The sequence below is a fragment of the Lycorma delicatula genome, chromosome 4 (genome assembly GCF_047948215.1).
Source record: "Lycorma delicatula isolate Av1 chromosome 4, ASM4794821v1, whole genome shotgun sequence".
NCBI classification, from domain to species: Eukaryota; Metazoa; Arthropoda; class Insecta; order Hemiptera; family Fulgoridae; genus Lycorma; species Lycorma delicatula.
In genome coordinates this window covers 208,268,531-208,282,971 of record NC_134458.1, presented here as the reverse complement: position 1 = coordinate 208,282,971, position 14,441 = coordinate 208,268,531, and the positions used below count along the sequence as shown (strand labels likewise).

At 30.7% G+C, this 14,441-nt stretch overlaps 1 non-coding gene across 1 annotated transcript; it reads left to right on the top strand.

Annotated features, from left to right (window-relative positions):
• The first annotated feature begins 342 nt into the window (after positions 1–342).
• On the top strand, positions 343–437 carry TRNAY-GUA (transfer RNA tyrosine (anticodon GUA)). Its single transcript has 2 exons — positions 343–379; positions 402–437. It is a non-coding gene; the product is annotated as a tRNA-Tyr (tRNA).
• The last annotated feature ends 14,004 nt before the right edge of the window (positions 438–14,441 follow it).

The window sequence follows — 14,441 nt, the reverse complement described above, 5'->3', positions numbered from 1 at the left end:
ATTAAATTTATGCAAGGTACATAAACGTTTAATCCAATAATACTCTAATAAACCATCATTCCTGCAATTGTTTTCTTTCATAACAACAGTGGATTAGATGACTCGGTCTTCAATAAATTTGGTAGTAATCCATTAAAAAGGTTTCTGTTGCTTGTTGTTATTTTAACAAATCGTGATATAAAATAAATTTAAATAATTATTATTCATAAAATAAAATATACTTTTATTTTTAAGTAGAATATAACTCGTAAAAATAAAATAAAAAGATCGCCTATTTTGTCTCTACGTATGTGTGTGAACTGGAAAGTTTATATTATACAAAATTGTATATTGCGCTCAATTCCTCTGGTAGCTCAGTTGGTAGAGCGGTGGACTGTAGTGGTAATATACAAACTGTGGATATCCATAGGTCGCTGGTTCAAATCCGGCCCGGAGGAGATTTTTTTATATTAACAGTTTTATTAAATATATGTGATTTTATTTATTATTAACCGTATTTTTAACGATAATAATAATGATTAAACATACAATCGTGATTTTAAATAATCAAATGGCATTTTAATAATGTACGAATAATTTTCTTTATTGTTACCTAAGCAGAATTACTAACGGTTCAAGGCCTTATTCGATACTTAACAATTTTTGCTAAGAACATTACATCAATAATTCTGTTTAAATTTTGTTCCGTAAGATACCTCCGTTATATACATCATTTGCAAACAAAAAAAAAAAAAAAAAAAAAACATTAATATTTCTTCTAGAAGAGAATGGAAACACTATTTAATAATTGAAGCAGTTAATTATAACAGATTTTTTGGTTAATTTTTTCCCTTTTAAATTCTTTTTTGATGAAGTGCATTCTAAAGTAATAAAATATACCCTTTGTCAAAAAAGGGCGGATCTTTGATAAATAATTAAAATTAAGACATATTAGACGTTTCTAGAGTTTTTCACTCAGGGCTAAGATTAGTTAATGTCGGTAATTCTGAAAAAATCAATAATATTCGATAAAAAAATAATTACAATAATATATCATGCAAATAAAGCAATAATAAAACCAATATTATTTTTACCGACGCCAAATTTATGCCCATATCTTCGTTTATTTCTCTAATAGCCTTTTTTTTGTAGCCTGAAAATTTTTACTGTTTTTTTTGAAAGAGAAATTGAGACTGGAATTAACCCTGAGTGGGTTAAAGTAAATAATATATAGACCTCAACTTAAGTATATATTTGACTTTAATGTAGGTACAGTTCATAATCAGCGAAACGTTATATAGCCTAAAATTATTTTTTTTATTATATGTAAAATTTTTGGACAATCAGTTTTACAGATAAATGAAAATTTTACTGGTACTTCTACTGAAGTAGGGAAAAATAATTATACAGAAACCTTTCTGGTTGACATTCAGAAACATAAATCTAGAAAATGAAATAGCACAATGAATTTAGATTTAGATAAAAAAACCTAATGAAATGTAAAAAAAAAGTAGAAAAAACCCATTCTTGGTAATCCTCGTAAAAGATTTTAATTCATATCTCTCTAAGAAAAATTCGTTACTCCTCTACGTACCAAAACATCATACCGTAAAATGTTCTGTTTAATTAATACCTCCGAAATGGGATGCCCAATTTCTATAAATTAAACTTTAAAAAAAAAACTTCTCACAAGTTTGTCCGTGATTCAAAGTAACTGTATCAAAAGTCGTAAAAATAGAATGCGTTCTTGACGTAAGGGGAAAATTAACCGACCTATTATGGAGTTCACTTGCAGAAATAACACTTATATCTAAAAAAAATTGTTTTATCTACATAACGCAATACTTGAAATGTTTAATCTTTAAAATACATCTTCTAATATTAGAAGATGTAATTATGAAATCAAGCATACCATATGGTATGCTTGATTTCATAATATCCCACGATATTACAAAATCAATCTATTTTTCAAAACGAATCCGCATTCGTTTTGAAAAATTTCATCATCGTCTCCCTAAGAAAATTGTGAAGAAAAAAAATTTTCTGTTAAAATCCTGATAATGTAGAACAGTTTACCCGAATCTAATAAATAAAATTCAGTCTATTTCTTAATCGTTTGTTGCGATTACCTTTTAATTATTCGATATAGATGCGATTTAGTTAGCGACTCGAAATTATTATTAGTAATAATAGCGCTGAAAAACAAAACACGCTCTCGTTTTAAGCGGTAGTGCTCATCCAGTTATTGGATTAATTATATAAATAGATGTCTGAACCGTTCTCAGAACTAAACTAATAGCGGAAAAAAATTAGCAACAGTTTCTGCACTTTAAACGAACATCGGTATTGGAACGCAAATAGATATTCTGAGTTATAATCTAAGTAAGCTGAACTAACAAGTGTTCCGCTGATCTTATTATTAGGAAATAGGAATACCGCGTTAAAAACTGAAAAGTAAAAAAATCCATATAAAATAAAATTGCTGTGTATTTTTCATATAAAATATTGAAAATTATTTCAATCTTTTTTTTTTTTTTTTTATTGAAATCATTATTCCTCCGTAGTGAAAATGCGATTACAAAAAAGTGTTCTCGCAAGACTGAAAGATTTCTCGTTCAAAATTTCAAAAAGTTTTGCGTAAAACTTGTATACATCTTCATTTAGTTTATTTTCATCGCTTGAAACTTTTTAACTAAATACATTCTGTGCGTAAAGATAAAAAATAATTAATAAAGAATAAAAATGTTTTATTAAAAAGGGTATGTCGATTTTTTATTTTTATTTTTAATGTACCCTGAACAAGTAAATGCCAAAAATTGATTATTTGAATTTAAGAAATACAGAATTTCTAAAATTTCAATAATGTTGAATATCGCTTTGTGTAGTTAATTAAAATAAGTTACCTTTTTAATTTTCGTTAAAACGTGTTCAATACGCTCACACGTAAATCCCGTAAAATTAATAAACAGATTAATATTGAGGAAATGACACAAATTAAAATATATAAAAATCACTGACATAAATGCCCTTTTGCTTAAGGTTTTTATTAGAATATAAATATTACGTGAAAATAAAAAACAATTATTCTCAGCGTAATTGTAATTATATACACGGTAAACAAATAGCATTCTCTATAAAGATAGTACACCATTACTGTACGAACTAACTTGATGGTTCCGTAAAACGTTCTATCAAACAGCCTGGTTATCTTGGAAAACGTTTAATCGAATATTATTAATAAAATACCAAAATAAAGTTCAGCGTTTTGTCTAAATTTTACATTTGAAACCGCTAACAACGACTTATAAAATGTGATTTAATCGACGACCGAAAGTATTAACTTTAAATATTTAAAAAAGATGCTGTAAAAACACATTCTCTATTTAACCTTTACTATTTAACTAACGATTGATTTATCCGGATAAATTCACGTATAAGCCGTTCTAAAATTTTAGTAAAATATTCGCAAAGGAATCATTCGGATCGTCCTAGCTGTTATTCGGTTTTACTAATCGTAACACCGAATCGGTTTTACGATTAGTAAAACCGAATAACAGCTAGGACGATGTTTAAATCGTACATCGATATAAAAAAAATATACATGCATTTATATACACATGGGAATTCTGATATATTGTTTTTTTTTTCACAGTATGAATTTCTATAGTTCAATAAATCTAATTTTATGAACTTTTTCATTATATAAATGTCATCTTTTATACTCTACAAAATTTATCGATCGTTAAATGAATATAACCGACCGTAGTTTGTTATTCCTTTTAAAATAAATAAATAAATTACGTGTAAAAGTGGTTAATAAAGTATTGTACTGTAATATAATTACGTGTTGAGAAAAGACGCTTTAAAAAGGTAATCTATTCTTGACCGGTTATTTTAAAATATATTTACTTGTTGTTTTTCTTATTTACGAAAGAAAATACCGGAAGTGCGTCATAAGAGCCTCCCGCTACGACGCAGTGTTGTAACTAGACATATTATGGGGTCGTGCATTTTTCGTTTACTATCATTCTCCGTCGCGTAACAAGATCAGTCGTTAGAACCGGTTGACATCACATTGAAACTTGAGAATATTAAAAAAAATTAATTAATTATTTATCCCTATTTGAGTAGAAGTATATATACGTAAAATTTGCGTTTATCTGAAACTGATCGTTCAAAAATTATACGCATAGTAAAAAAAAAAAATTGAATTGTAAGTTGTATAACAATTTATGATGGTTATTAAACTTACCTACACTAGGTCAAATAAATTTTTAAGCTGATATCTATACATTATTTACCTTAACCCACTCGGATAAATTCCAGTCTCAGTTTGTCCTTCAAATAAAAAACACAATAAGTTTCAGGTTACAAAAACCGCCTGTTAGAGAAATGGACGGACGTATTGGCTTTATTTTGAGTCTGTAAATGTAGATTATATAGATTGACATTTCCAGACTTTTTATTTTATGAATTCAAAAATATATTTATTTATTAAAAAAAGAAAAATAATGAAAGTAAAATAGAAACTTCTCTAAACCAAATAACAGAAATATTAACACGTTTTACAGCATAACAGTTGAAATAACAGTATGAAATAGCTTTATTGCGTATCCGTTGCCATTTTTAAATAATTATTTTTCCTATCCGAGCAAACAATTTATTTAAAATTAAATTAGTAGATTTTGTACGTATATCGATGTTATTGACTTAACAATGGGTGGAGACGTAACAAGGGAAACGTCAGTCCTTAAAGTAACATGGCTATTTTTAGAAAATTATAAGCGTACCTTCCCACGGGAAAGTGAGAGTAAAGTGGCTTACTGTTGACCATTTTCACTGAGCTGAATGCATTTTAATTCATCGTTGCAAATCAGCTGATTTCGAAGTCGAGACTTCTAAGGTTCAAATCCTAGTAAAGGCAGGATTTGACTTTTATACTGATTTGAATACTATATCGTGGATTTGTTCTTTGGTGGTCGAGTTCAATCAACCTCACGTCTCAGGAACGGCGGCCTGAGACTGTAAAAGACTACAATTCATTTACATTCATATATATCCTCATACGTCCTCTGAAGTAATATTTTACGGTGGTTCCGGAGGCTAAACGGATAAAGATAGAGTGAACTGAAAGCATTGTAGCACGCCAGGACATCAACCCACTGAAAATAATGGTAATATTCAGTCTTACATCTTTATTAGCAAAAACTGGCTGTATACTGAACATCATTGCTCTCAAAGAAAGTAAATGAAACAATAATAAAAAACACCATTTCTGTCCTACAGAAATACTTCCGATTTACTTTTGTAATGCAGGGACACTTTTTTCGTAAGTATATTACGTTAATCATTTCGTTTGTAACGAAATAAGCTAAATCGCCTCAATAGAACGCTAGGCCTGTTATTATTGATTAAATATATTCTCCTTATAAAGTATGTCATCTTTTGGGTCTCTCTCAAAACGGTAGAACGAATTTTTCACATAAAATTATGGGCTGTCATTTCGTTATCTGACATACATAACTGTGGATCATGTAGGCCTATATTTAGAAAATTAAATATGGTAACTTATCTCTGTGTTTATGAACTTGCAATGTTTTCTAGCTAAGATTGAAAGTTTATTCCTAAAAAAAAAAATCCGATATGGACACCACATGACCTCCTGGTAAGCCTATTAAATTACATATACACATTTTTTTAAAATGAAATGTACATAAAATTTTATTTTGTTAACCTCTGATATTTTTTTATTTTTTTTGTTATTGAATTATTATTGATAGTATTTTTTTTTTTAGAATCAGAATAATTATTTATAAATCAATATATTTAAATTAAAAAAAAAGTTAAAAAAAAAGGAGATGAAGTCTGATTTGAACCGATGTGCTTTCCCCTTGTAAGATTCAAATATTTCATTAATTAAAATTTTATTTCGTTATAACTCTGGAACCAATGAAAATAAGAACTACTTATGAAATATCGTTGAAAATCTGTCAATGAGGGTTTATTACTGCAGTTAACAAAAAGTCCAAAATCCAAATTTTCTGGATTTCGGGCTTTTTTTGGACACTTTTGGTTCAGTCGATTGCACTCAAAAGGGAAGGTGCACAACTACAGGGCGATTTTTTAGTCCTGTTACCCAATAATGTCTGATAATTTTTTTTCTAAGAAAGGGAAATTTTGTTTTATGACACGAAGTTGGTAGCGCTACTCAACCGGTATAGATACGGCAGTGTGAGTTGATTCTCCTTGAGCCGTGTAAACTTCTGTGCCGTTTCCGGTCGTGTTACGAACCGGCCATTTTTAATAAATGGCCGAACCATTTGAAAAATTCTCCCACCAATTTATGTAAAATACTATCAATAAATTTTATTTTACTAGACAATATTAATCTGCTGATGAATTTATAAATAATAACAATAATTTAAAAAGAATAAATTTATCTTCATCCCGATCAACGTGAAAATTAATATATCATCTCAAAATAATTTTTATTAACTGCTTCTGAATTTTGTAGTATTTTTTATGTTTAATTTATTTACCTTAACATTGATTATTTCATGTGTTTGTATATAAATAAATAATTAATACGGACTTTACACACATCTATTTTTTATTTTATAATTTGTTTTTTTTATATTTATAATTTATCTTGTATTAACGTGATGTACAGATGTATTTTTGTGCCGATCAGAGTAACTGTTTATTTATTGCTTACTAAACAGAAGAATAAAAATTCATTTATTGCTGGCGTTAAAATTTATTTTATAAAACAAATCTAATTTTCTGTTCTACTAGTTTTGAAATAACATTTATTTACGCACAACTAAAGGGTTGTATTAAATTCTTGCTTTCGTAGTCTTTCTCAAAAATTTGACTTTTTTAAATAATCTAATTCTCTTTTATTCACAGAACCTTTGTTCTATATTCATTAAAATAATCAAACAAAAATCTTTTCTCATTTTTTAATGTATATATGACTTAAATAATAAATTTATTAAAATATTAAAAGCAAAAAGTTATTTAAAGAATTATTGGTTTTTTTATTATTTAATATGCATTTAATGTTATATATTTTTTCCCCTAATAATCTTCTATTTTGTAATTTATAATCTTAACAATAGAATTAATTGTCCTTGTTAACAGGAAATGACACCAATCCTGACAATTATCTTGACAATTATGACAATTGTCCTTGTTAACAGGATAGTCGGTGAAATGAAAAAAAATCGTTAATACTGCGAAGTATTAAAATAAATTTGCAATTTTTTTAGCAAAGATTGAAAGTTTATTCTTAAAACAAAAATCCGATATGGTCACCACATGACTTCCTGGTAAGCCTATTAAATTACATATACACATTTTTTTAATTGTATTTTAATCCGGAGATCCCGGATTCAAACCCCGGTGAAACAGTATTTTTCGTACACTACAAAATTTCCTGCATAAAAGCTTTAAAAGTATCTGTGGTGAATTAATGAATTAATTCATCAAGAAAAAAAAGTTAAATGTGTCGTAAAATTTGAACTGAAAGAGATCTTAAGACAAATACGGGACGAGATAAATTTCTAATAGCACCGTGTTAAGAAAGAAGTTAGGTATGAAGAATACGATAAAGAATTACGAAGAATCTAAAAAATGTGGATGAACGAGGAGTGGAATATATAAATGAAATCATAGAGGTTGTAGAATGTAGTAGGCTGGGGCTAAAAAATTAGCCTAAAATAGAAATTTGAAAAATAACATTAAACAATCAATCATTCGATCATCGATCAAATCATTTTAAGGTAATAAAACGTTTAATAAGAGTTAATAAAAGGTACCATGTTAAGGTAAAGGTGTTGTTTTTTTTTTAAAAAAAAGGTAAAAGGATTTTTTTAATGCAAAGTTTTGGGTTTAACAGTCGGATACAAAAATAGCTAATTTTTACATTCATTTTAGGTTTGTTTAACGAGCTGAGAACTTTATATAAACTAGAAAAGTAACATTTCAAAAGATCAGGCCATCTTGTTTAGTTTTTCCTCTAAACTAACTTTTTCAAATCTTCTTTTCTTTCCTAATGTGTACGTTGCAATCTCTTCAACCAGTGAACAATAAGCACCCCCCCCCCCCCCAAGGCCCTTTTAGATGAGGATGATATGTATGACATATAATGAGGTATAGTCTTGTACAGACTCCTGCAATATGTGGTTAATTGAATCCCAACCATAAAATACACGGGTAACTACTGTCCAGTATTCAAATCCGTATAAAAGCAACTAACTTTTCTAGGACATGAACATCAGAACCGTCGACTTCGAAAATCTGACGCTGTTTATTTATCGATCTTTTGGTAGGCTTTCTTAAAATCTGTTTGATAAAATATGAAAAAAACTCCAAAAAAAATTAACTCAAACTCGTTTATTAACTTACTATAATTTAAGTTCAAAAATTACTTTTTATTTTACCGTTATACAGTTTTTTCTTCGAAAAAATGACAGGTAACATTAAAAATAAAGCTACTTGGGATAATGAGAATGAATTTGATACTGAATTGCATGTATCCTATTTAACGGTAAAAATACTTATTACAGTAATATGAAAAAGGTATGGTGTGTGTGTGTGCGCGCTCGTGCGCGTATGTGTGTGTATTTCCCCCCTCTCTCTCTGTGCACGCGCATTTGCGTGTGCATGTGTACACATGTGTTTCTTTAAACACATTACATAAACGTGACGGATAGAAACTATTGTTAGAGAAGATCCAAGACAAGAAGAAGTAAGCTTACCCTAGTTTCTGACCTCCTCTCTGTATTGCATGACATTCTTTTAACAAGCAAATCCGTATTGGCTGACACTCAAATCTCTCTTTTTTACCTCGCCCATCCTAACATATCCTCGTGCATCACAGTGTCGGCTGTATCATTACTCTTCTATTTCCCTTTCTGTTATTTTTTTTCTATCTTTATCTCATTCCTAGCGATCAGTCCTTTGGCAAGTAACAAAGGAAGTTTCTATTTACCGCAATTTAATATACGATCTATTTTATTACATACTTATTTAACGAGTCATAACTTAATTACCCGATAAAAATAATAATAAAATAAGTACTGTATGTAAATGAATGCGTATTATTTTATATACAGTAAGCTACATTACCCAATATTTCTTTTATAATGAAAATTATCCAAATTTCATTTTTTACATCCTGCAATTTTTTAATAAAATTCATCGATAATCAAAAACTGTTATCGAAAAAAAATTGTCCCCGCAAGATGAAGGAAGGAGTGTAAGATATTCCTGTTTGATTTTTTTTTTAATTTCTTTGAAATTTGTATACAATTAATTCTATTTATTAACTTCAATTTTCTTCAGTTGAACATTTTTTCTAACATGCAGTCTAAGGGTGTATATATTTTTAAAAATTGGTCAAAACATGAGCGCGTTATCGTTTTTACTGCTCTACTTAGAAGGCATTATAAAAGTACAAAATGAGGGAGAATTGAATACATGAAGCAATATTAACAATTAAATTCCATGTTAACAGAAAATTGCGAAAGTGAAAAGAAATAAAAATTAGAATAGCATAACTAAAGAGGATTTAATAAAAAAAAGCCCCAGCTATTATGTAATAAAATTAAGTACAACTTGAAGAAGCTTCTTGATAAGTGTTACATTTGAAATGCACTTTTTACTGAAGTAAAAAATAAACTGTAACAAAAAGTGAAAGAAAGTAGACGTTTGAAATGCGAGCAGATGAAATTTCTAACGATCGATTACGTGGTTAGACAATAAAAAATAGAGAGAAGTAATGAGGAAAGTGAACAAGTATAAAACATTACAAGAATTCAGAATAGAGAGCCAACCGGTTGAATATAACACAAAAGAAACAACGATTAATGTAGTGCGATCGAAGGTACAAAGTAGAATTCAGAAAATAATAGAACCAATAAATTATCTAAAAGGAAATGGGTGCTAACTAGAAACTGAAAAGTTTTGTTAGAAATGGAAGAAAGTGGAGACGAACACCTAAGGGAAGATAAACTTACAATACCAGGTTCCACAGGAGAGGACCGAGAACAGAACCCTGCAAGCTTTCCCTGGTAACAGAATTTTCCACAACTAGGTGCGCATCCTTAAACACAGTGGTACGGTTAAACAAGCAGTCGCATACCACGGCCTGCAGGGCTACGGGAACATTGCGCCGTTCCAACTCATAGAGGACAGAACTCTAACACAAAGAAGGAAATGCTGTCTCTATGTCTACAGAAATTGCCAAAACATATTTACAGTCGGCACTTTCCATCTCGGCAAGAACATTTAACGTACAGTCCTCGGTGCCAACCCCTTTTGTGAAACCAAACTGACCTCGATTTAGAAAACAGTTCACCTAAATGCTTTCCCAGAGCCGCTCCACAACCAGCCTTTCAAGCGACTTGCCGATTACCTGCTACAGACTGATGGGTCGATAACTGCCGTCCTTACTAGGATCCTTTCCTGGTTTTAAGAGCACCCTCACCAAAATCACTTTCCAACAAGTCGGGAAGCAGCCCCAGCCTAGGTATCCCGAGAACAGCCTACCAAGCGGCTCTCTTATGACAAGCAGGAGATGCAATAATATATCCGGGACAAGTTGGTCAATCCCCGGTGCCTTTTTCAGTGCCATTCGAGAAACCACTCGTTCTTTATCGACGGGATCCACAGCTCGTACGCCAGGGAAAGGCACAGCCCCGCCATAATGCCGACCTCTGCTTCACCCTCTGGAGCATCTGGAAACAGAGTATCCAGGAACGCCTGGTAAGTCGCCACAGATGTTAAAGTGTGGTCACAACCACGAAACCCGCATCGAACACTGGACAGCACGTGTGTGCAGTGGCTTTGGCCGGTAACATGATTTTGCGAGCTGCCAGGGGTTGCGCTGCAACTCGCGCATGGAGTCTTGCTACAGATGCTTTTCGTTCAAGCCCTGTGGTAAATCTACTGGTGGAAAGTGGTAGGCAGTCCCTTTCGAATAGATGAAATCAAATTATCTGCACTTACGTAGCTGGTATAAAAACGCAATGAAAACATCCAAAACTTGATGCGGTGTTCTCTAATCACCATCTGATTCGATACTAAGAACGGCCAAAATCTACTGCTTCACTAGGCATCAGAGCTCACCATCTTTTCTCAGATCTAAAAATACAATTACCTCCAGTCCTTACTGTTACTCTATATTATTACCCCCCTTGGCGGTCTTCTCTCTTTAATTACTGCTTTGATCTTTGTCAGTGTAATAAAAAGAACACAACACAAATCCGGTTACCTTACAAAACGAATTTTATAATATTATAAATAGCATGAATCCTGATGTTACAGTTTATACGGAGGGCTATAGAAACGTTAATTCTGTTGGTTGCAGTTTTGTGGTTGGCAAGAGAACAAACATGTTTTGCCTTCCCAGCATTACCAGTAAACCTGTCTGTTTTAATGGTTCAATTCTTCCTTTTTTTTGCACAGGCAGTCATTTTATTCCATTCTAATTTTTTTACTAAAGTTCAGTTTTATATTCCATCATAATGTTTTGTTAAATTTTTAAATCCTCCGTCGTACGATCGTTGAATCTTCTAAAAACAATATACCATTTGAAATCCATAAATTATTTCGCTCCCTTCTAAGCTGAGATTTTTTTACCTCCAACATACGTATTGAAAAAATTTAGGTGATAGACCTAACTTTTGCCTTATTTCATTCCCTAAGTCAAACCGTTCAGTTCAATCCTTCACTTTCATAAATTTTCTTTCTTTTTTTTTTAATAATTTTTACAATTATTTATTGCGTAGTGAAATTATTTTATTATCGATGTATCTGCTTTTTAAGCATATAAAGAAAAAATATAATTTTCAGTTTTATGAAAATTGCAGGTAGTTGGTAAAAAGCAGCAAATTTTATTAAAACTTTAGCGTGGGTTTTTATAAAATTCGATTTTAAAGTTTTTACAATAACAGTGGTTCATATTATGTATATATTATTTGATCTACAACAACGATGTCGTGAAGACATGTACGTATTCGAAAATTAGTGGCGTTATAAGAAATAAAAACTTCGGATTTGTACTTGAATCAGTAAATTATCTCAAATGCTTATTAACAATTCATACACATAAACATATTCACACACACACAAACTTGCACTTATGACCTAAATTCTATACTCAATTCTGTAAATTATTATAAAAGTGTTTAAAAATAAAATAAGTTAATTACTTTTTAGAAAATATTTCTCAATTTACATAAATTCTGTATAAAAACGTGTTTATTTATTAAAATTTATTATCATTTCACGGATATTATAATCATGTATCTAAATATTATATTCGTTTTTCTTGTATAATTAATAATGTTAATTCAGACTGAATTTATAAATAACATAAGTAATGATAAAAGTTGACCTCAAATTATTTAGAAGTATTTTGGTGTAAATTAATGACATAAGTTATTATTGATAATATTGGAATTTAAATTTGTCAATTTTTTTAATAAGATTTATGTATATATATATATATATATATATATATATATATATATATATATATATATATATATATATATATAAACTGCTGTAAACAAACTGATTAATTATTTATTACATGAGTCTTAACTCCGTCAGTTTTTTCGTAGACAAAAATATTTGAATAAATCTTTTACAGGCTGTCTGGTCCTTCTAAATAATTTATATTTATTAAAAATTCTTTTTACATTGCAACATACATTTTTAACCGACTTCGAAAAAGGAGGTGGTCTTCAATTTGACCCGTATGTTTTTTTCTTTGATGTCTTAACAACCACCAAATGCACCAATTGCATCTGTGGTAGTGCTAGGTTTGCGAGTTTTTAACTTACAAATATCTTTCTTTCTTTTTTTTTTTGCTTGCATGACAACTGTTAGCTATTGCTTCAGAGGATGAAATGGAACGACAATTTTGAAGCGAGTGAAAAGATCATACCTGACCGAGATTCGAACCAGGACCTCCGGATGAAAGACCGAGACGCTATCACTAGGGCCACGGAGGCTGTCAACTTAAAATTATCTACCTCTGTTATATTATCTAAATTTAAATTGAAGATTTTAGACCTTTTTGAATTTTTATAGTAATTATTTAATAATGTGGACTGTAAAATGTAATGTCTTATAACCATGTCGTCTTATAACTGATATTCATGTATTTTAAAGCATTTCGTTAAAAAAATTAAAAGACTTATAGTAAAAAAATAATAATAGATATTATCGCATTTCAAAGACCTTAATTCTGGTTCGGTAACAATTACCATATACTTTGCCAAATATTTCTTTTTTTATTTTTTCTATCGAATGGCTTTATTTAATTTACGCAGCGTTTTTTTATGTGAGTATTCGTGCAAATAAGAATTTTCTTCTTTAAAATATTACGGATTAAGCATCATGACTGTTTCAGTATCCCATTCATATGTTTCTGGGCCTTCCCGAACTCCTCCTACCCATTGGATAGTATCGGAGAGATTTTAACGGAATCCTATGGGTCAGGAAAGATTTAAAAAATATATTTTAAAAACCAATAGAACGGATTAAAAGAAAATTCAATAAAAATAATAATAAAATTAACACAGATTGAAAAATACTTTTTTTTATCGTCGACTTTTTTATGTCGGCAAAAAATAAGGGATAATAAGTTATTTTAAACTGGTATCGATTTAAAAATAAAAAAATTAAATTTTAATAGTATAGAGTGAACAATATTGATCCGTTAGATGGGCACCATCTTGACGAGAACATTCTTTGACCCTAACGATCATGTTCAACATAGTTTGGCGCAGGGTTTCGGCAGGGATGGCTACTACCTCCCTTCGAATGCTGTCCTTCAGTTCATTGATGGGAGTAGGCTTTGTGGTGTACACCTTCTCCTTTAGATAACCGCACAGGAAATAGTCCGGTGGAGTTAGATCGGCGGATCTGGATGGCCAATGGATATCACCGAATCTGGAGATGAGGCGTCCAGGGAAGTGTCGTCGAAGGGTTGTCATTGACACTACTGGAGTATGTCTGGTGGCACTATCCTGCTGCATCCACATGTCCCTTAGGCCAAGCCATTTTGGAAATAAAAACTTTTCGTAACATCGTTTTGTACCACTGAGCGGAACATAATGACGGTGTCATTATGTTCGTTCTCAAAAAAATAGCGACCTATCACACAGGCATGACTCACTGCACAACACACAGTAACCTTGGCACGGTGCAATGGCGTTTCATATAACAGTTGCGGATTTTGTCGACCCCTAATCGATAGTTTTGTTTATTATCATAACCACTGAGGTGGAAATGAACTTCGTCGGACGTGATAAGGTGTTGCACGAAGTCATCACCTTTGCCGATTAACCAATCACAGAATGCGGTTCGTTGAACCTTATCTTGATCGAACAATTTTTGCCCCACCTTTACCTTGTATGGATACAGTTGTAAGACCTTTTTAAGGA